Source organism: Apodemus sylvaticus, chromosome 4 (genome assembly GCF_947179515.1).
Source record: "Apodemus sylvaticus chromosome 4, mApoSyl1.1, whole genome shotgun sequence".
NCBI lineage: Eukaryota > Metazoa > Chordata > Mammalia > Rodentia > Muridae > Apodemus > Apodemus sylvaticus.
In genome coordinates, this window is record NC_067475.1 from 47,665,217 (window position 1) to 47,679,567 (window position 14,351).

The following is a 14,351-nucleotide window of genomic DNA, read 5'->3' on the forward strand; positions in this document are numbered from 1 at the left end:
GATATAGGTAAAATAAGACAATATGTTGAGTTTATCAATTTTGATTTCTTGAAATTCTATGTATACTTTCATCATATTCATCTTCTAACTCATGTAAGATACAACTTCACCCACATACACTAGCTAAAATTTGAGTGCTTATATTGGTTTGAACAGACATTGACCCCAGTTGATTCATGTGTTTGAATGCTTGGCCAGAGGCAGTGACACTATTAAGAGATATGGTCTTGTTGGAGGAAGTATGTGGAGATAGGGCTTTGCGGTCTTAAATGCTCAAACTATGCCCATTGTAAAAAACACCTAGTCTCCCCCTAGCTGCTTTTGGATCAAGATATAAAACTCTCAACTCCTTTTCCAGTACCATTTCTACCTGCATACTACCATGCTTTCTGCTGTCATGTTAATGGACTAAACCTCTGAAACTGTAAGCCAGACCCAATTAAATATTTACCTTTATAGGAGTTGCTGTGATCTTTGTGTCTCTTCACGGCAATAAAACTCTAAGAGAGTCCTCATATTTATTAATAACTCACAGACTCTAATTTGTGCTTCCCATACACTCTTAGATAAAGTATTGTTCCCTGGAGTATAGCTGACTTACCAAGAGACATAAACAAGAATACTGACTCTATTCTCCCAGAAACTATCAACTGTCAACAACACCTCAGTTAGGGGGATGGGCTGAAGAAGTACTACACACTCTATACTAGAATGTTGGCTGGCTTGACTTGTACAGGTATTGTGTAGCCAACTATGAGTTCATGAATAGATCATTCCTGTCATGTCCAGTTGATACTGACTTACTCTGGTCCTTCCTAACCTCTTGATCCTTTCAATTATCTTTACTTAAATGGTCCTTGAGCTTTGGGGACATAGATCTACCATGGCTGATCACTCTGCAGACACTTATTCTCTTCAGTTTGATCAGTTGTGAGCTTCAGTGTCACCAGTGTCTACTCACACAATCTTCTCTGTTGAGGCAAGAGAACCATATTGATCTGAGTAGAGAGACATGACTTTTGAGAGGAGTTTGACACTTTTTTCATTCAGCAGAATAGTAGTAGGTTCATGTGTTGGGCTTGTGAGCACTTCAGACATTAAGTTCTTGATCAGATTTACAGTGTATATCAAGAATATGTTTCCACGGTGGGCTTGGGCTGCGGCGGCGGCGGCAGCAGTAGCTGGTCCAGCTGAAGGGCCATCAGCGGTGGAACCAAGGCGACACAGGGTCCAGTTAGGCCCTGCGCCCACGACCACTGACCTTCGCTGACCAGCGGGCGGCAAGCAGCTGCGGTTCTGCGGAGCCTTTCGCTGCACGGAAGCCACTTCAGAACTCGGCTTCCTGCCAGTCAGGAGAGACTCACCTCCATCTTGATTCCGGGATCCAGAGATCGGATAGACTGAGGTACACAAACATAATCCTAGGCCCAACACCGCAGGGGTCTGAGCCTGACGGGCATTGGCCTGCACCCAGGCCCTGGGCTGTTCGAGTGGCCATCGGGGCGCCAACCCAGCCAGGAGTTTTTTTTGCCCTGGCCGCCATTTTGCCTACAGGACCCAGAGTGCTCGGGAGGGCAGAGACTGCTAACAAGCGTAGCCTGAGGCTAACAAAACGGGGGTCTAGGCCCCAAAAGGCACAGGACTGACCCCAAGAACTGGGCGGCTTGGTGGGCCATCTGTGTGTCAACCCGCCCAGGAGGTTATTAGCACAACAGACTCTCCCAGTGCTTTTGGGGAGCGCGGACGCGCACGCCCGCCATCCGGGTCACCTGGCAGACCCAATTAACAGTCATAGCCCTAGGGGAACTTTGCTCGGACCTTGGCCTTCCAGGCTTTTGCCTGGACTCAGGGCCTGGGCGACAAGGCTAACCTAGTGTGCACCAGCACGGTTGGGGAAATCGGCTGCCCAGTGGAGTGAGCGGAACACAGGGGAGGTCACAGCAGCATACACCTTCGGAGCTCCCTGGGGGTGCACACGGGTTCCATCTGGTCCACAGACACAATCTGGGGCAAGGCCTCAGGCAGAAGCCCTCAGGTCAACTCTCTCCGCTTCAGATCAGCCTGGGCGGCCGCACCACATCTCCAGGTCCCTCAAGAGGCTAGTGGGGGCTTCCGGGCGGCCAGCTGGGAGGAGTAGGTGTGCTCCAATAAATCCTGCGGGCCCCAGCGGGAGCCTTCAGGTGCCTGCTTCGGGATCTGAACAGCCTGGACAGCAGCACCCTGTCTACAGGCAGTGCAGGGTGTAAGCTGTGCACCAGAGGCCAACAGGGAAGGGGCAGCTTGCACTGGTGAGTCCAGCACTGACAAGACCACGTAACACCAGTGAGAGCTAGATGGCAAAAGGCAAATGCAGGAACGTCACTAACAGAAATCAAGGCAATATGGCAACATCTGAACCCAATTCTCCTCTACCAGCATGTCCTGGATACCCCATCACACCAGTAAAACAAGATTTGGATTTAAAATCACTGGTCATGATGCTGGTACAGGAACACATGAAGGACATACATAAAGAAATTCAGGAGAAAATGGATCAAAAGTTAGAAGCCCTTGCAAGGGAAACACAAAAATCACTGAAAGAAATCCAGGAGAATACAAAAGCCAACAAGGAGGAAATGCAAAAAACACTTAAAGAAATACAGGAGAACTTTGGTCAACAGGCTGAGGTCATGAAAGACGAAACACAAAAATCTCTTAAAGAAATACAGGAGAACTTTGGTCAACAGGCTGAGGTCATGAAAGAAAAAACACAAAAATCTCTTAAAGAATTACAGGAAAGCACAAACAAGCAAGTGACGGAGCTAAGCAAAACCATCCAGGATCTAAAATCAGAAGTAGAAACAACTAAGAAAACTCAAAAGGAGACAACTTTGGAGATAGAAAGACTTGGGAAGAAATCAGGGGACGGAGATGCAAATATCAACAACAGAATACAAGAAATAGAAGAAAGAATCTCAGATGCTGAAGATTCCATAGAAACCATGGACTCAACAGTTAAAGAAAATGCAAAATGTAAAAAGCTTGTAACCCCAAATATCCAGGAAATCCAGGACACAATGAGAAGACCAAACCTAAGGATTATAGGCATAGATGAGAGTGAAGATTTACAACTTAAAGGGCCAGCAAATATCTTCAATAAAATTATGGAAGAAAACTTCCCTAACCTAAAGAGAGAGATGCCCATGAATATACAAGAAGCCTACAGAACTCCAAACAGACTGGACCAGAACAGAAATACTTCCCGTCACATAATAATCAAAACACCAAATGTTCTAAACAAAGAAAGAATATTAAAGGCAGTAAGAGAAAAAGGCCAAGTAACATATAAAGGAAGACCTATCAGAATCACAGCAGACTTTTCACCTGAGACTATGAAGGCTAGAAGGTCCTGGGCAGATCTCATGCAGATTCTAAGAGAACACAAATGCCAACCAAAACTACTATATCCAGCAAAACTCTCAATCACCATAGATGGAGAAACTAAGATATTTCACGACAAAACCAAGTTTACCCAATATCTATCCACAAACCCAGCCCTAAAAAGGATAATAGGAGGACAACACCAATACAAGGAGGGAAACTTCACCCTGAAAAAAGCAAGATAGTAACCTTTCATCAAACCCAAAAGAAGTTAAGCAATCAAATTTAAAAAATAACGTCAAAAATGATAGGAAGTAACAATCACTATTCCTTAATATCTCTTAACATCAATGGACTCAATGCCCCAATAAAAAGACACAGACTAACTGACTGGATACGTAAACAGGACCCTACATTTTGCTGCTTACAGGAAACACACCTCAGGGTCAAAGACAAACACTACCTTAGAGTAAAAGGCTGGAAGACAATTTTACAAGCAAATGGTCTCAGGAAACAAGCTGGAGTAGCCATTTTAATATCAGATAAAATTGACTTTCAACCCAAAGTCATCAAAAGAGACTCTCAGGGACACTTCTTGCTGGTCAAAGGAAAAATACAACAAGAAGAACTCTCAATCCTGAACATCTATGCTCCAAATGCAAGGGCACCCTCTTTCATAAAAGAAACTTTATTAAAACTCAAAGCACACATTGCACCTAACACAATAATTGTGGGTGACTTCAACACTGCACTTTCCTCAATGGACCGATCAGGAAAACAGAAACTAAACAAGGACACAATGAAACTAATTGAAGCTTTGGACCAATTAGATTTAACTGATATATATAGAACATTCTATCCTAAAACAAAAGAATATACCTTTTTTTCAGCACCTCATGGTACCTTCTCCAAAATCGACCATATAATTGGTCATAAGACAGACCTCAACAAATATAAGAAGATCGAACTAATCCCATGCCTCCTATCAGATCACTATGGAGTAAAAGTGGTCTTCAATAGCAACAGAAACAATAGAAAACCCACATACACGTGGAAATTGAACAATACTCTACTCAATGATACCTTGGTCAAGGAAGAAATAAAGAAAGAAATTAAAGACTTTTTAGAACACAAAGAAAATGAAAACACAACATACCCAAATCTATGGGACACAATGAAAGCAGTGCTAAGAGGAAAACTCATAGCCCTGAGTGCCTCCAAAAAGAAAATGGAGAGAGCATACATTACCAACTTAATGACACACCTGAAAGCCCTGGAACAAAAAGAAGCTATTTCACCCAGGAGGAGTAGAAGGCAGGAAATCATCAAACTCAGGGCCGAAATCAATCAAGTAGAAACAAAGAGAACCATACAAAAAATCAACAAAACCAGGAGCTGGTTCTTTGAGAAAATCAACAAGATAGATAAACCCTTAGCCAGACTGACCAAAGGGCACAGAGAAAGTATCCAAATTAACAAACTTAGAAATGAAAAGGGAGACATAACAACGGAAACTGAGGAAATCCAAAAAATCATCAGATCCTACTACAAGAGCCTGTACTCAACACAACTGGAGAATCTGGAGGAAATGGACAATTTCCTTGACAGATACCAAATACCAAAATTAAATCAGGACCAACTAGACCATCTGAATAGTCCCATAAAGCCTAAAGAAATAGAAGGAGTCATAGAAAGTCTTCCAACCAAAAAAAGCACAGGACCAGATGGTTTCAGTGCAGAATTCTACCAGACCTTCAAAGAAGAGTTAACACCAATACTCTTCAAACTATTCCACAAAATAGAAACAGAAGGAACACTACTCAATTCCTTCTACGAAGCCACAATTACGCTGATACCAAAGCCACACAAAGATCCAACAAAGAAAGAGAACTTCAGACCAATTTCCCTTATGAACATCGATGCAAAAATACTCAATAAAATTCTTGCCAACCGAATCCAAGAACACATCAAAACGATCATCCACCATGATCAAGTAGGCTTTATCCCGGGAATGCAGGGTTGTTTCAATATACGGAAATCCATCAATACAATCCACTACATAAACAAACTCAAAGAACAAAACCACATGGTCATTTCATTGGATGCTGAAAAAGCATTTGACAAAATTCAGCATCCTTTCATGCTTAAAGTCTTGGAGAGAACAGGAATTCAAGGCCCATACCTAAACATAGTAAAAGCAATATACAGCAAACCGGTAGCCAGCATCAAACTAAATGGAGAGAAACTTGAAGCAATCCCACTGAAATCAGGGACCAGACAAGGCTGCCCCCTTTCTCCTTATCTTTTCAATATTGTACTTGAGGTACTAGCTCGGGCAATTAGACAACATAAGGAGGTCAAAGGGATACAAATTGGAAAGGAGGAAGTCAAACTATCATTATTTGCAGACGACATGATAGTCTACCTAAGTGACCCAAAAAACTCCACTAGAGAGCTCCTACAGCTGATAAACAACTTCAGCAAAGTGGCAGGTTATAAAATCAACTCAAGCAAATCAGTGGCCTTCCTATACTCAAAGGATAAGCAGGCTGAGAAAGAAATTAGGGAAATGACCCCCTTCACAATAGCCACAAACAGTATAAAGTATCTTGGGGTGACTCTTACCAAACATGTGAAAGATCTGTATGACAAGAACTTCAAGACTCTGAAGAAGGAAATGGAAGAAGACCTCAAAAAATGGGAAAACCTCCCATGCTCATGGATCGGTAGAATCAATATAGTTAAAATGGCCATTTTGCCTAAAGCACTATACAGATTCAATGCAATACCCATCAAAATCCCAACTCAATTCTTCACAGAGTTAGAAAGAGCAATTATCAAATTCATCTGGAACAACAAAAAACCCAGGATAGCTAAAACTATTCTCAGCAACAAAAGAAAATCTGGGGGAATCAGTATCCCTGACCTCAAGCAATACTACAGAGCAATAGTGTTAAAAACTGCATGGTATTGGTACAGTGACAGGCAGGAGGATCAATGGAACAGGATTGAAGATCCAGAAATGAACCCACACACCTATGGCCACTTGATCCTCGATAAAGAGGCTGAAAACATCCAATGGAAAAAAGATAGCCTTTTCAACAAATGGTGCTGGTTCAACTGGAGGTCAGCATGCAGAAGAATGCGAATTGATCCATCCTTGTCTCCTTGTACTAAGCTCAAATCCAAATGGATCAAGGACCTCCACATAAAGCCAGACACTCTGAAGCTAATAGAAAAGAAACTGGGGAAGACCCTTGAGGACATCGGTACAGGGAGAAAGTTTCTGAACAGAACACCAATAGCGTATGCTCTAAGAGCAAGAATTGACAAATGGGACCTCATAAGGTTACAGAGTTTCTGTAAGGCAAAGGACACCATCAAGAGGACAGATCGGCAACCAACAAATTGGGAAAAGATCTTCACCAATCCTACATCAGATAGAGGGCTAATATCCAATATATATAAAGAACTCAAGAAGTTAGACTCCAGAAAACCGAACAACCCTATTAAAAAATGGGGTACAGAGTTAAACAAAGAATTCTCACCTGAAGAACTTCGGATGGCGGAGAAGCATCTTAAAAAATGCTCCACTTCATTAGTCATTAGGGAAATGCAAATCAAAACAACCCTAAGATTTCATCTTACACCAGTCAGAATGGCTAAGATTAAAAATTCAGGAGACAGCAGGTGTTGGAGAGGGTGCGGAGAAAGAGGAACACTCCTCCACTGCTGGTGGGGTTGCAAATTGGTACAACCACTCTGGAAATCAGTCTGGCGGTTCCTCCGAAAACTGGGCACCTCACTTCCAGAAGATCCTGCTATACCACTCCTGGGCATATACCCAGAGGATTCCCCACCATGTAATAAGGATACATGCTCTACTATGTTCATAGCAGCCCTATTTATAATTGCCAGATGCTGGAAAGAACCCAGGTATCCCTCAACAGAAGAGTGGATGCAAAAAATGTGGTATATCTACACAATAGAGTACTATTCAGCCATTAAAAACAATGAATTCATGAAATTCTTAGGCAAATGGATGGAGCTAGAGAACATCATACTAAGTGAGGTAACCCAGACTCAAAAGGTGAATCATGGTATGCACTCACTAATAAGTGGTTATTAACCTAGAAAACTGGAATACCCAAAACATAATCCACACATCAAATGAGATACAAGAAGAAAGCAGGAGTGGTCCCTTCTTCTGGGAAGACTCAGTGAAACAGTATTTGGCAAAACCAGAACAGGGAACTGGGAAGGGGTGGGAGGGAGGACAGGGGAAGAGAAGGGGGCTTACGTTTGAAATGTAAATAAATTATATCGAATAAAAAAAAATAACAATTAAAAAGAAAGAATATGTTTTCACTTGTGGAGTTGGGACTTAAATCCAATCAGAACACAATTTATTACATCCTTAGCATTGGTGCTATTACTATATACCTGTGGATCTGTCTTTCCATGCTGGGGTCATTACTGACGTTCACAGAGTTCACAACAGGGTAAGAGTATGTATCAGTTTTTGTTTGTTTGTTTTCCCTCTGGCAGCATGCATAGCACCTTCTGGAACCATGAAAGCTACTTACCAGGGAGGGAGCTTCCTGACCAGCACCCTCTTTATTTCTTCAGGTCTTGTGTCTCATGTAAGACAATACTTTTTTTTATTTGAAATATTCATTTACATTTCAAATGATTTCCCCTTTTCTGGCTCCCCACTCCCTGAAAGTCCCATAAGCCCTCTTTCCTCCCCCTGTTCCCCCATCTACTCCTTCCCATTTCTCTGTTCTGGTATTCCCCTATACTGCTGCACTGAGTCTTTCCAGAACCAGGGGCCACTCCTCCATTCTTCTTGGACATAATTTAATATGTGGATTATGTTTTGGGTATTCAAAGTTTCTAGGCTAATATCCACTTATCAGTGAGTGCATATCATGATTACTCTTTTGAGACTGGGTTACCTCATTTAGTATGATGTTCTCCAGCTCCATCCATTTGTCTAAGAATTTCACTAATTCATTGTTTCTAATGGCTGAATAGTACTCCATTCTGTAAATATACCACATTTTTTGTATCAATTCCTCCGTTGAGGGACACCTGGGTTCTTTCCAGCTTCTGGCTACTACAAATAGGACTTCTCTGAACATAGTGGAGCATGTGTCCTTATTGCATGCCAGGAAATCCTCTGGGTATATGCCCAGGAGTGGTATAGCAGGGTCCTATGGAAGTGTCATGCCCAGATTTCTGAGGAACCACCAGACTGATTTCCAAAGTGGTTGCACCATCTTGCAATCCCACCAGCAGTGGAGGAGTGTTCCTCTTTCTCCACATCCTTGCCAACACCTGCTGTCTCCTGATTTTTTTACCTTAGCCATTCTGACTGGTGTGAGGTGAAATCTCAGGGTTGTTTTGATTTGCATTTCTCTAATGATTAATGATGTTGAACATTTCTTAAGGTGCTTCTCAGCCCTCCGGAGTTCTTCATGTGAAAATTCTTTGTTTAGCTCTGTAACCCACTTTTTAATGGGGGTTATTTGGTTCTCTGGGTTCTACTTTCTTGAGTTCTGTGTATATATTAGATATTAGCCCTCTGTCGGATTTAGAGTTGGTGAAGATCCTTTCCCAATCTGTTGGTTGACGTTTTGTCCTTTTGACAGTGTCCTTTACCTTACAGAAACTTTGTAGTTTTATGAGGTCCCATTTGTCAATTCTTGATCTTAGAGCATAAGCTATTGGTGTTCTATTCAGGAACTTTCCCCCTGTGCCCATGTCCTCCAGGGTCTTCCCCAGTTTTCTTTTCTATTAGTTTCAGTGTGTCAGGTTTTATGTGGAGGTCCTTGATCCATTTGGAGTTGAGCTTAGTACAAGGAGATAAGAATGGATCAATGCGCATTCTTCTGCATGCTGACCTCCAATTGAACCAGCACCATTTGCTGAAAAGGCTATCTTTTATCCACTGGATGCTTTCAGCTCCTTTGTCGAAGATCAAGTGACCATAGGTGTGTGGGTTCATTTCTGAGTCTTCAATCCTATTCCATTGATCTGCTTGCCTGACATTGTACTAATACCATGCAGTTTTTATCACTATTGCTCTGTAGTAAAGTTTGAGGTCTGGGATACTGAATCCCCCAGAAGTTCTTTTACTGTTGAGAATAGTTTTAGCTATCCTGGGTTTTTTTGTTATTCCAGATGAATTTGAGAATTGCTTTTTCTAACTCTGTGAAGAACTGAGTTGGGAGTTTGATTGGGATTGCATTGAATCTGTAGATTGCCTTTGGCAAGATGGCCATTTTAATTATATTAATCCTGCGAATCCACAAGCATGGAAGATTTTTCCGTTTTCTGAGATCTTCTTCGATTTCCTTCTTTAGAGATCTGAAGTTCTTGTCATATAGGTCTTTCACTTGTTTGGTTAGAGTCACCCCAAGGTACTTTATGCTGTTTGTGGCTATTGTGAAGGGTGTCATTTCCCTAATTTCTTTCTCAGTCTGCTTATCCTTTGAGTATATAAAGGCTACTGATTTGCTTGAGTTGATTTTGTAACCAGCCACTTTGCTGAAGTTGTTTATCAAGACAATACTTTTAAAAGAAGTGTTGAGATTATCTTTTTCATAGGGATGAATTTTGCCTTTCTGTGACTGCACTAAAATTACAACTCTCAAGACAGAGAGGTAATAGTTTAGAAATGGATATTATGCAAGTGATCTTTATTCATACTGTTTGATACAGACCAATTCACTTCTATCCCATATGAAAGTCCACCTAAAATATAATATTTTAAGTTATTAATTATCTTTATCTTATCAAATTTATTTTTAATAATACTTATTTTATATATAAATATATGTCCAAATTTCAAATTTATTTTATAATTTTAGATAATTTATCAAACTACCTTATTAATTAAGGAACTATAATCTTTGACAGAATTCATTTTATGAAATAAAATTTCTGTATGTATGTATGTATGTATGCATGTATGCATGTATTTATGTACGTATGTATGTATTTATGTGTGTATGTATGTGTCAGTTGAAACATAATCTTGCCAGGTATTTCTGGCTGATCTGACACTCACTTTGCAGTCCATTTGAACTTAAATTCACAGCAACCTTCCAGTCTCTAACTTCTAAGTACTGGGATTCCAGGCAGGCATTACCACCCCACCAACATTTATGTTTGTATGCAGAGTTATAGGACAACATATTTTACTCTTCAGGATCCACGTACTTTTAAAATGAGGGTTGTTTTTCTAGCCTGGAACTCACTGATTAGGCTAAGCTGATGGGCCAGGAATCCCAAGAGATCCACCTATCTCTGCTTTTATAGCTCCAAGATTACAAGGAAGATCTTCCCTTTTGAAAAAGTTTGTGGAGACAGAACTCATATCTTCATGCTTTAAAGGCACTTGAAATACTTCTTTGACTGAGCTATATGCCTAGCCCAGGATTTGTAGATAATTTTTTTCAAAGTCATACTTTAGTAAATTAGATTTTTTTAAAAGCATGCTTGGTTAAAATTCTCTTCGTTGATGACTGACAGTCAACATTGTGATAATGAATCAAGAAAAGCCTTAGTCTCCATAAAGATCACCAGAAACAGTATAAATAGTTTAAAATTATATGGATTTGGTGGTGGTAGAACCCACTCCCTTTTGTTCATGGTGCCAAAAGTTGGCACCATTATGATGAACAAATATGTGATGGCGATATGAGAAAGATAGAAATAATGGAGCAATATGTCTGTGGGGAGAGAAGGAACCTGAGACATGGCATTCTACTGCAGGGAGGACCAGACTGATAAGAGTGGCCTGCACTGGCACCTGTAGCCATGGGGCTGTTTGTATCCTGCTTCTGAGGGCCATGTCTGTGTATGAGGTCCTCCTGAAACCAGGGTCTGTGTTGATCTCTATGGTCCAGTTTCCTTATCCATTCTTTGGTTGGGGGCATCTAGGTTGTTTGGCTATTATAAAGCTGCTATAAACCTTGTTATAGGATGGAACATCTTTTGGTATATGCCCACAAGCAGTATAACTGGGTCTTGAAGTAGATTGATTCCAAGTTTTCTGGGGAACTACCATATTGATTTCCACAGTGGCTCTATAAGTTTGCACTCCCACCAGCAATGGAGGAGTGTTCCCCTTGCCACCATTAGTTGTCACTTGTGTTTTTTATCTTAGCCAGTATGACAGGTATAAGATGGAATGTCAGATTTGTTTTCATTTGCATTTCCCTAATGGCTAAAGCTGCTAGCTGTTGAACATTTTTTACATGTTTCTCAGCCATTTGCGATTCCTCTATTGAGAATTCTGTTTAGATCTGTGCCTTATTTTATGATTTGATTATTTGGTTTGTTTATGTATAATTTCCTAGATTCTCTCCCTCTCCCTCTTTCCCTCTCCCTCTCTCCCTCTCCCTCTCTCCCTCTCCTTCTCCTTCTCCCTCTCTTGGATGTTGAGTTGGTGAAAATCTTTTCCCATTTTGTAGGTGCTGCTTTGTCCTGTTGACAGTGTCCCTTGCCTTCCATAAGCTTTTGCACTTTATGAGGGCCCATTTATTAATTGCCAATCTTAGTGCCTGAGCTATTGGTATTCTCTTTAGGAAGTTGTCTCTCGTGCCAATGCATTCAAGGCTATTCCCTACTCTTTTCTACTTGGTTCACTATGTCTGGTTTTATGTTGAAGTCTTTGATTCACTTGGTCTTGAGTTTTGTTCAGGGTGATAGATATGGATCTATTTGCATTCTTCTACATGCAGATATCTAGTTTGATGAGTACCATGTGTTGAAGATGCTTTCTTTGTTTTATTTTGCATTCCTAGCTTTCTTTTTTTAAAATAAAAATCAAGTTTCTATAGGTATGTGGATTTATGTCTGGATCTTCAATTCAGTTCCTTTGATCAGCATGTCTCTTTTTTATGCCAATACTATGTGATTTTTTTTTATTACTGCAGTTCTGTAGTACAGATTGAAATCATGGATACCTCTGAACGTTCTTTTATTGGTCAAAATTATTTTAACTATCTTGGGTTTTGTTTTTCCATATGAAATTGCATATTGTCCTTTCAAGGTCTGTAGAGAAATGCATTGAATCTATAGATTCATTTTGGCAAGGAGGTTATTTCTACTATATTAATTCTTTTATTCATGAACATTAGAGATTTTCTCATCTTTTGATATATTCTTTAATTTCTTTCTTTAAAGACTTGAACTTTTGTTATACAAGTCTTTCACTTGTTTGATTAGGGTTATCAAGAGATATTATATAGTGTTTTGATATTGTGTAGGATGTTGTTTCCATAATTTCTTTCTCAGTTTGTCATTTGTATATAGGAAGGCTACTGATTTTTTTGCATTAATCATGTGTCCAGACACTTTGCTGAAGGTATTTATCACTAGTAGATGTTCACTGACAGAAGTTTTGGGATTGCTTCTATATCTTATATCTTCTGCAAATAACAGTATTTTGACTTCTTTCTTTTCAGTTTGTATCCCTGTGATAACCTCTGTTCTTCTCAGTCTTCTAGCTAGAACTTCAAGCACTACATTGAATAGCTAATAAGAAAATAGACAACCTTATCTTGCTTCTGATCTTGTGGGATTGTTCTGAGTTTCTCTCCAGTTAATTTTTGTTGGATAAACTTATTCGTTTGGAAGTTACTTACTCATATTTGATTCTGTAGATATGTCTAGTGTGATACTTCCTAAACTATAGGAAAATATGACAGCCTCCACTGACTATTTGCTTTGTGTGAGAGAGACAGAGACAGAGAGAATAGAGATAGATAGAGAGAGAGAGAGAGAGAGAGAGAGAGAGAGAGAGAGAGAGAGAGAGAGAGAGGAGGGAAAGGAGAGGGGAGGGGAGGGAGAGTTTGAGAGTCTTTTGTGTATCTCAGATTGTCATAGAATATAATATGTAGCCAAAGCTAGCCATAAACTTATTATTTTCCTGCTGCAACCTCCCAAACACTAGACTTCAGTCTTATACCACCATAGCTGGTTCACCATTCTACTTTTCAATTGTTGACAGGGAGGGTAGGATTTATTCACTTATAGCTGAGGATGTAAAATTTTTGCTGCAGTAGTTTAACAAAATGACTTTGTATTGCCTGATTGAGCCCTAATTCTTGTTATATCTTTCCTTGTTTCATTAAAGATAATTCTTATGTGGGTGTTCAACTCTACCTGTTCCAGTTCTTACTGAGCAAAATGCATTTCTTTTGAACACCAGTTTATCTCTTGTTCTTACATAGTTATATCTAAACATGCCATTATCCTGATCTTAACTTTGAGATGAATTTCCTATGGCAAGCTTTAGCTGCCTTGGAGTACCAAACTTTGTTTGTTCTTTATACAGAATTATAGATACTTTAGGAAAAAACACTATGGCCATGGGTTTTTTTCCTAAAGTATCTATAATTCTGTATTGGAAATATTATTTCTGTGTCTATTATGACCACTAAACCTTAATATTCCTGAAGATGGTATCAATGTCTTGCCCACTATTGAGGCTTGCACTCTAGCCTAAAGAGAGTCACACAGAAAGTACTTCATCCATATTCTAAGAAAAAAGTTAGATAATGTTTGGTGAATATGTTCTGATCTGCAAAGAGACTAAGCATGCTGAGCTACTCAGAATATGACTGCTTGTTAGAGTGAATATTTTAAACTGAGGGTATTTTAGAAATCCACAAAAACAGGATGGTCTTTCTGACTCTTTCTCTGTCCACCATCTCTGAAGTAGGTCATGAGCTCGCCATGTTTTATACTTATATCCAGAGGAAAGGAATATTTGCATCTCTGAAGATGCTTGAAGACAGAGAAGTGTCTGAACAAGCATGCTTGGCTGGATCTCCCCTAGTTTATTGCTATAAGGCTGTGCACCTTCCAGCCTATTATAATCACTCATCACTATTTACTCTTCCTAGAAGGCAGTAAAACAGTGCATAAGCTTGATTTATCCTTTTTTTTTTTTTTTGATACATTGCTTTCTGTGT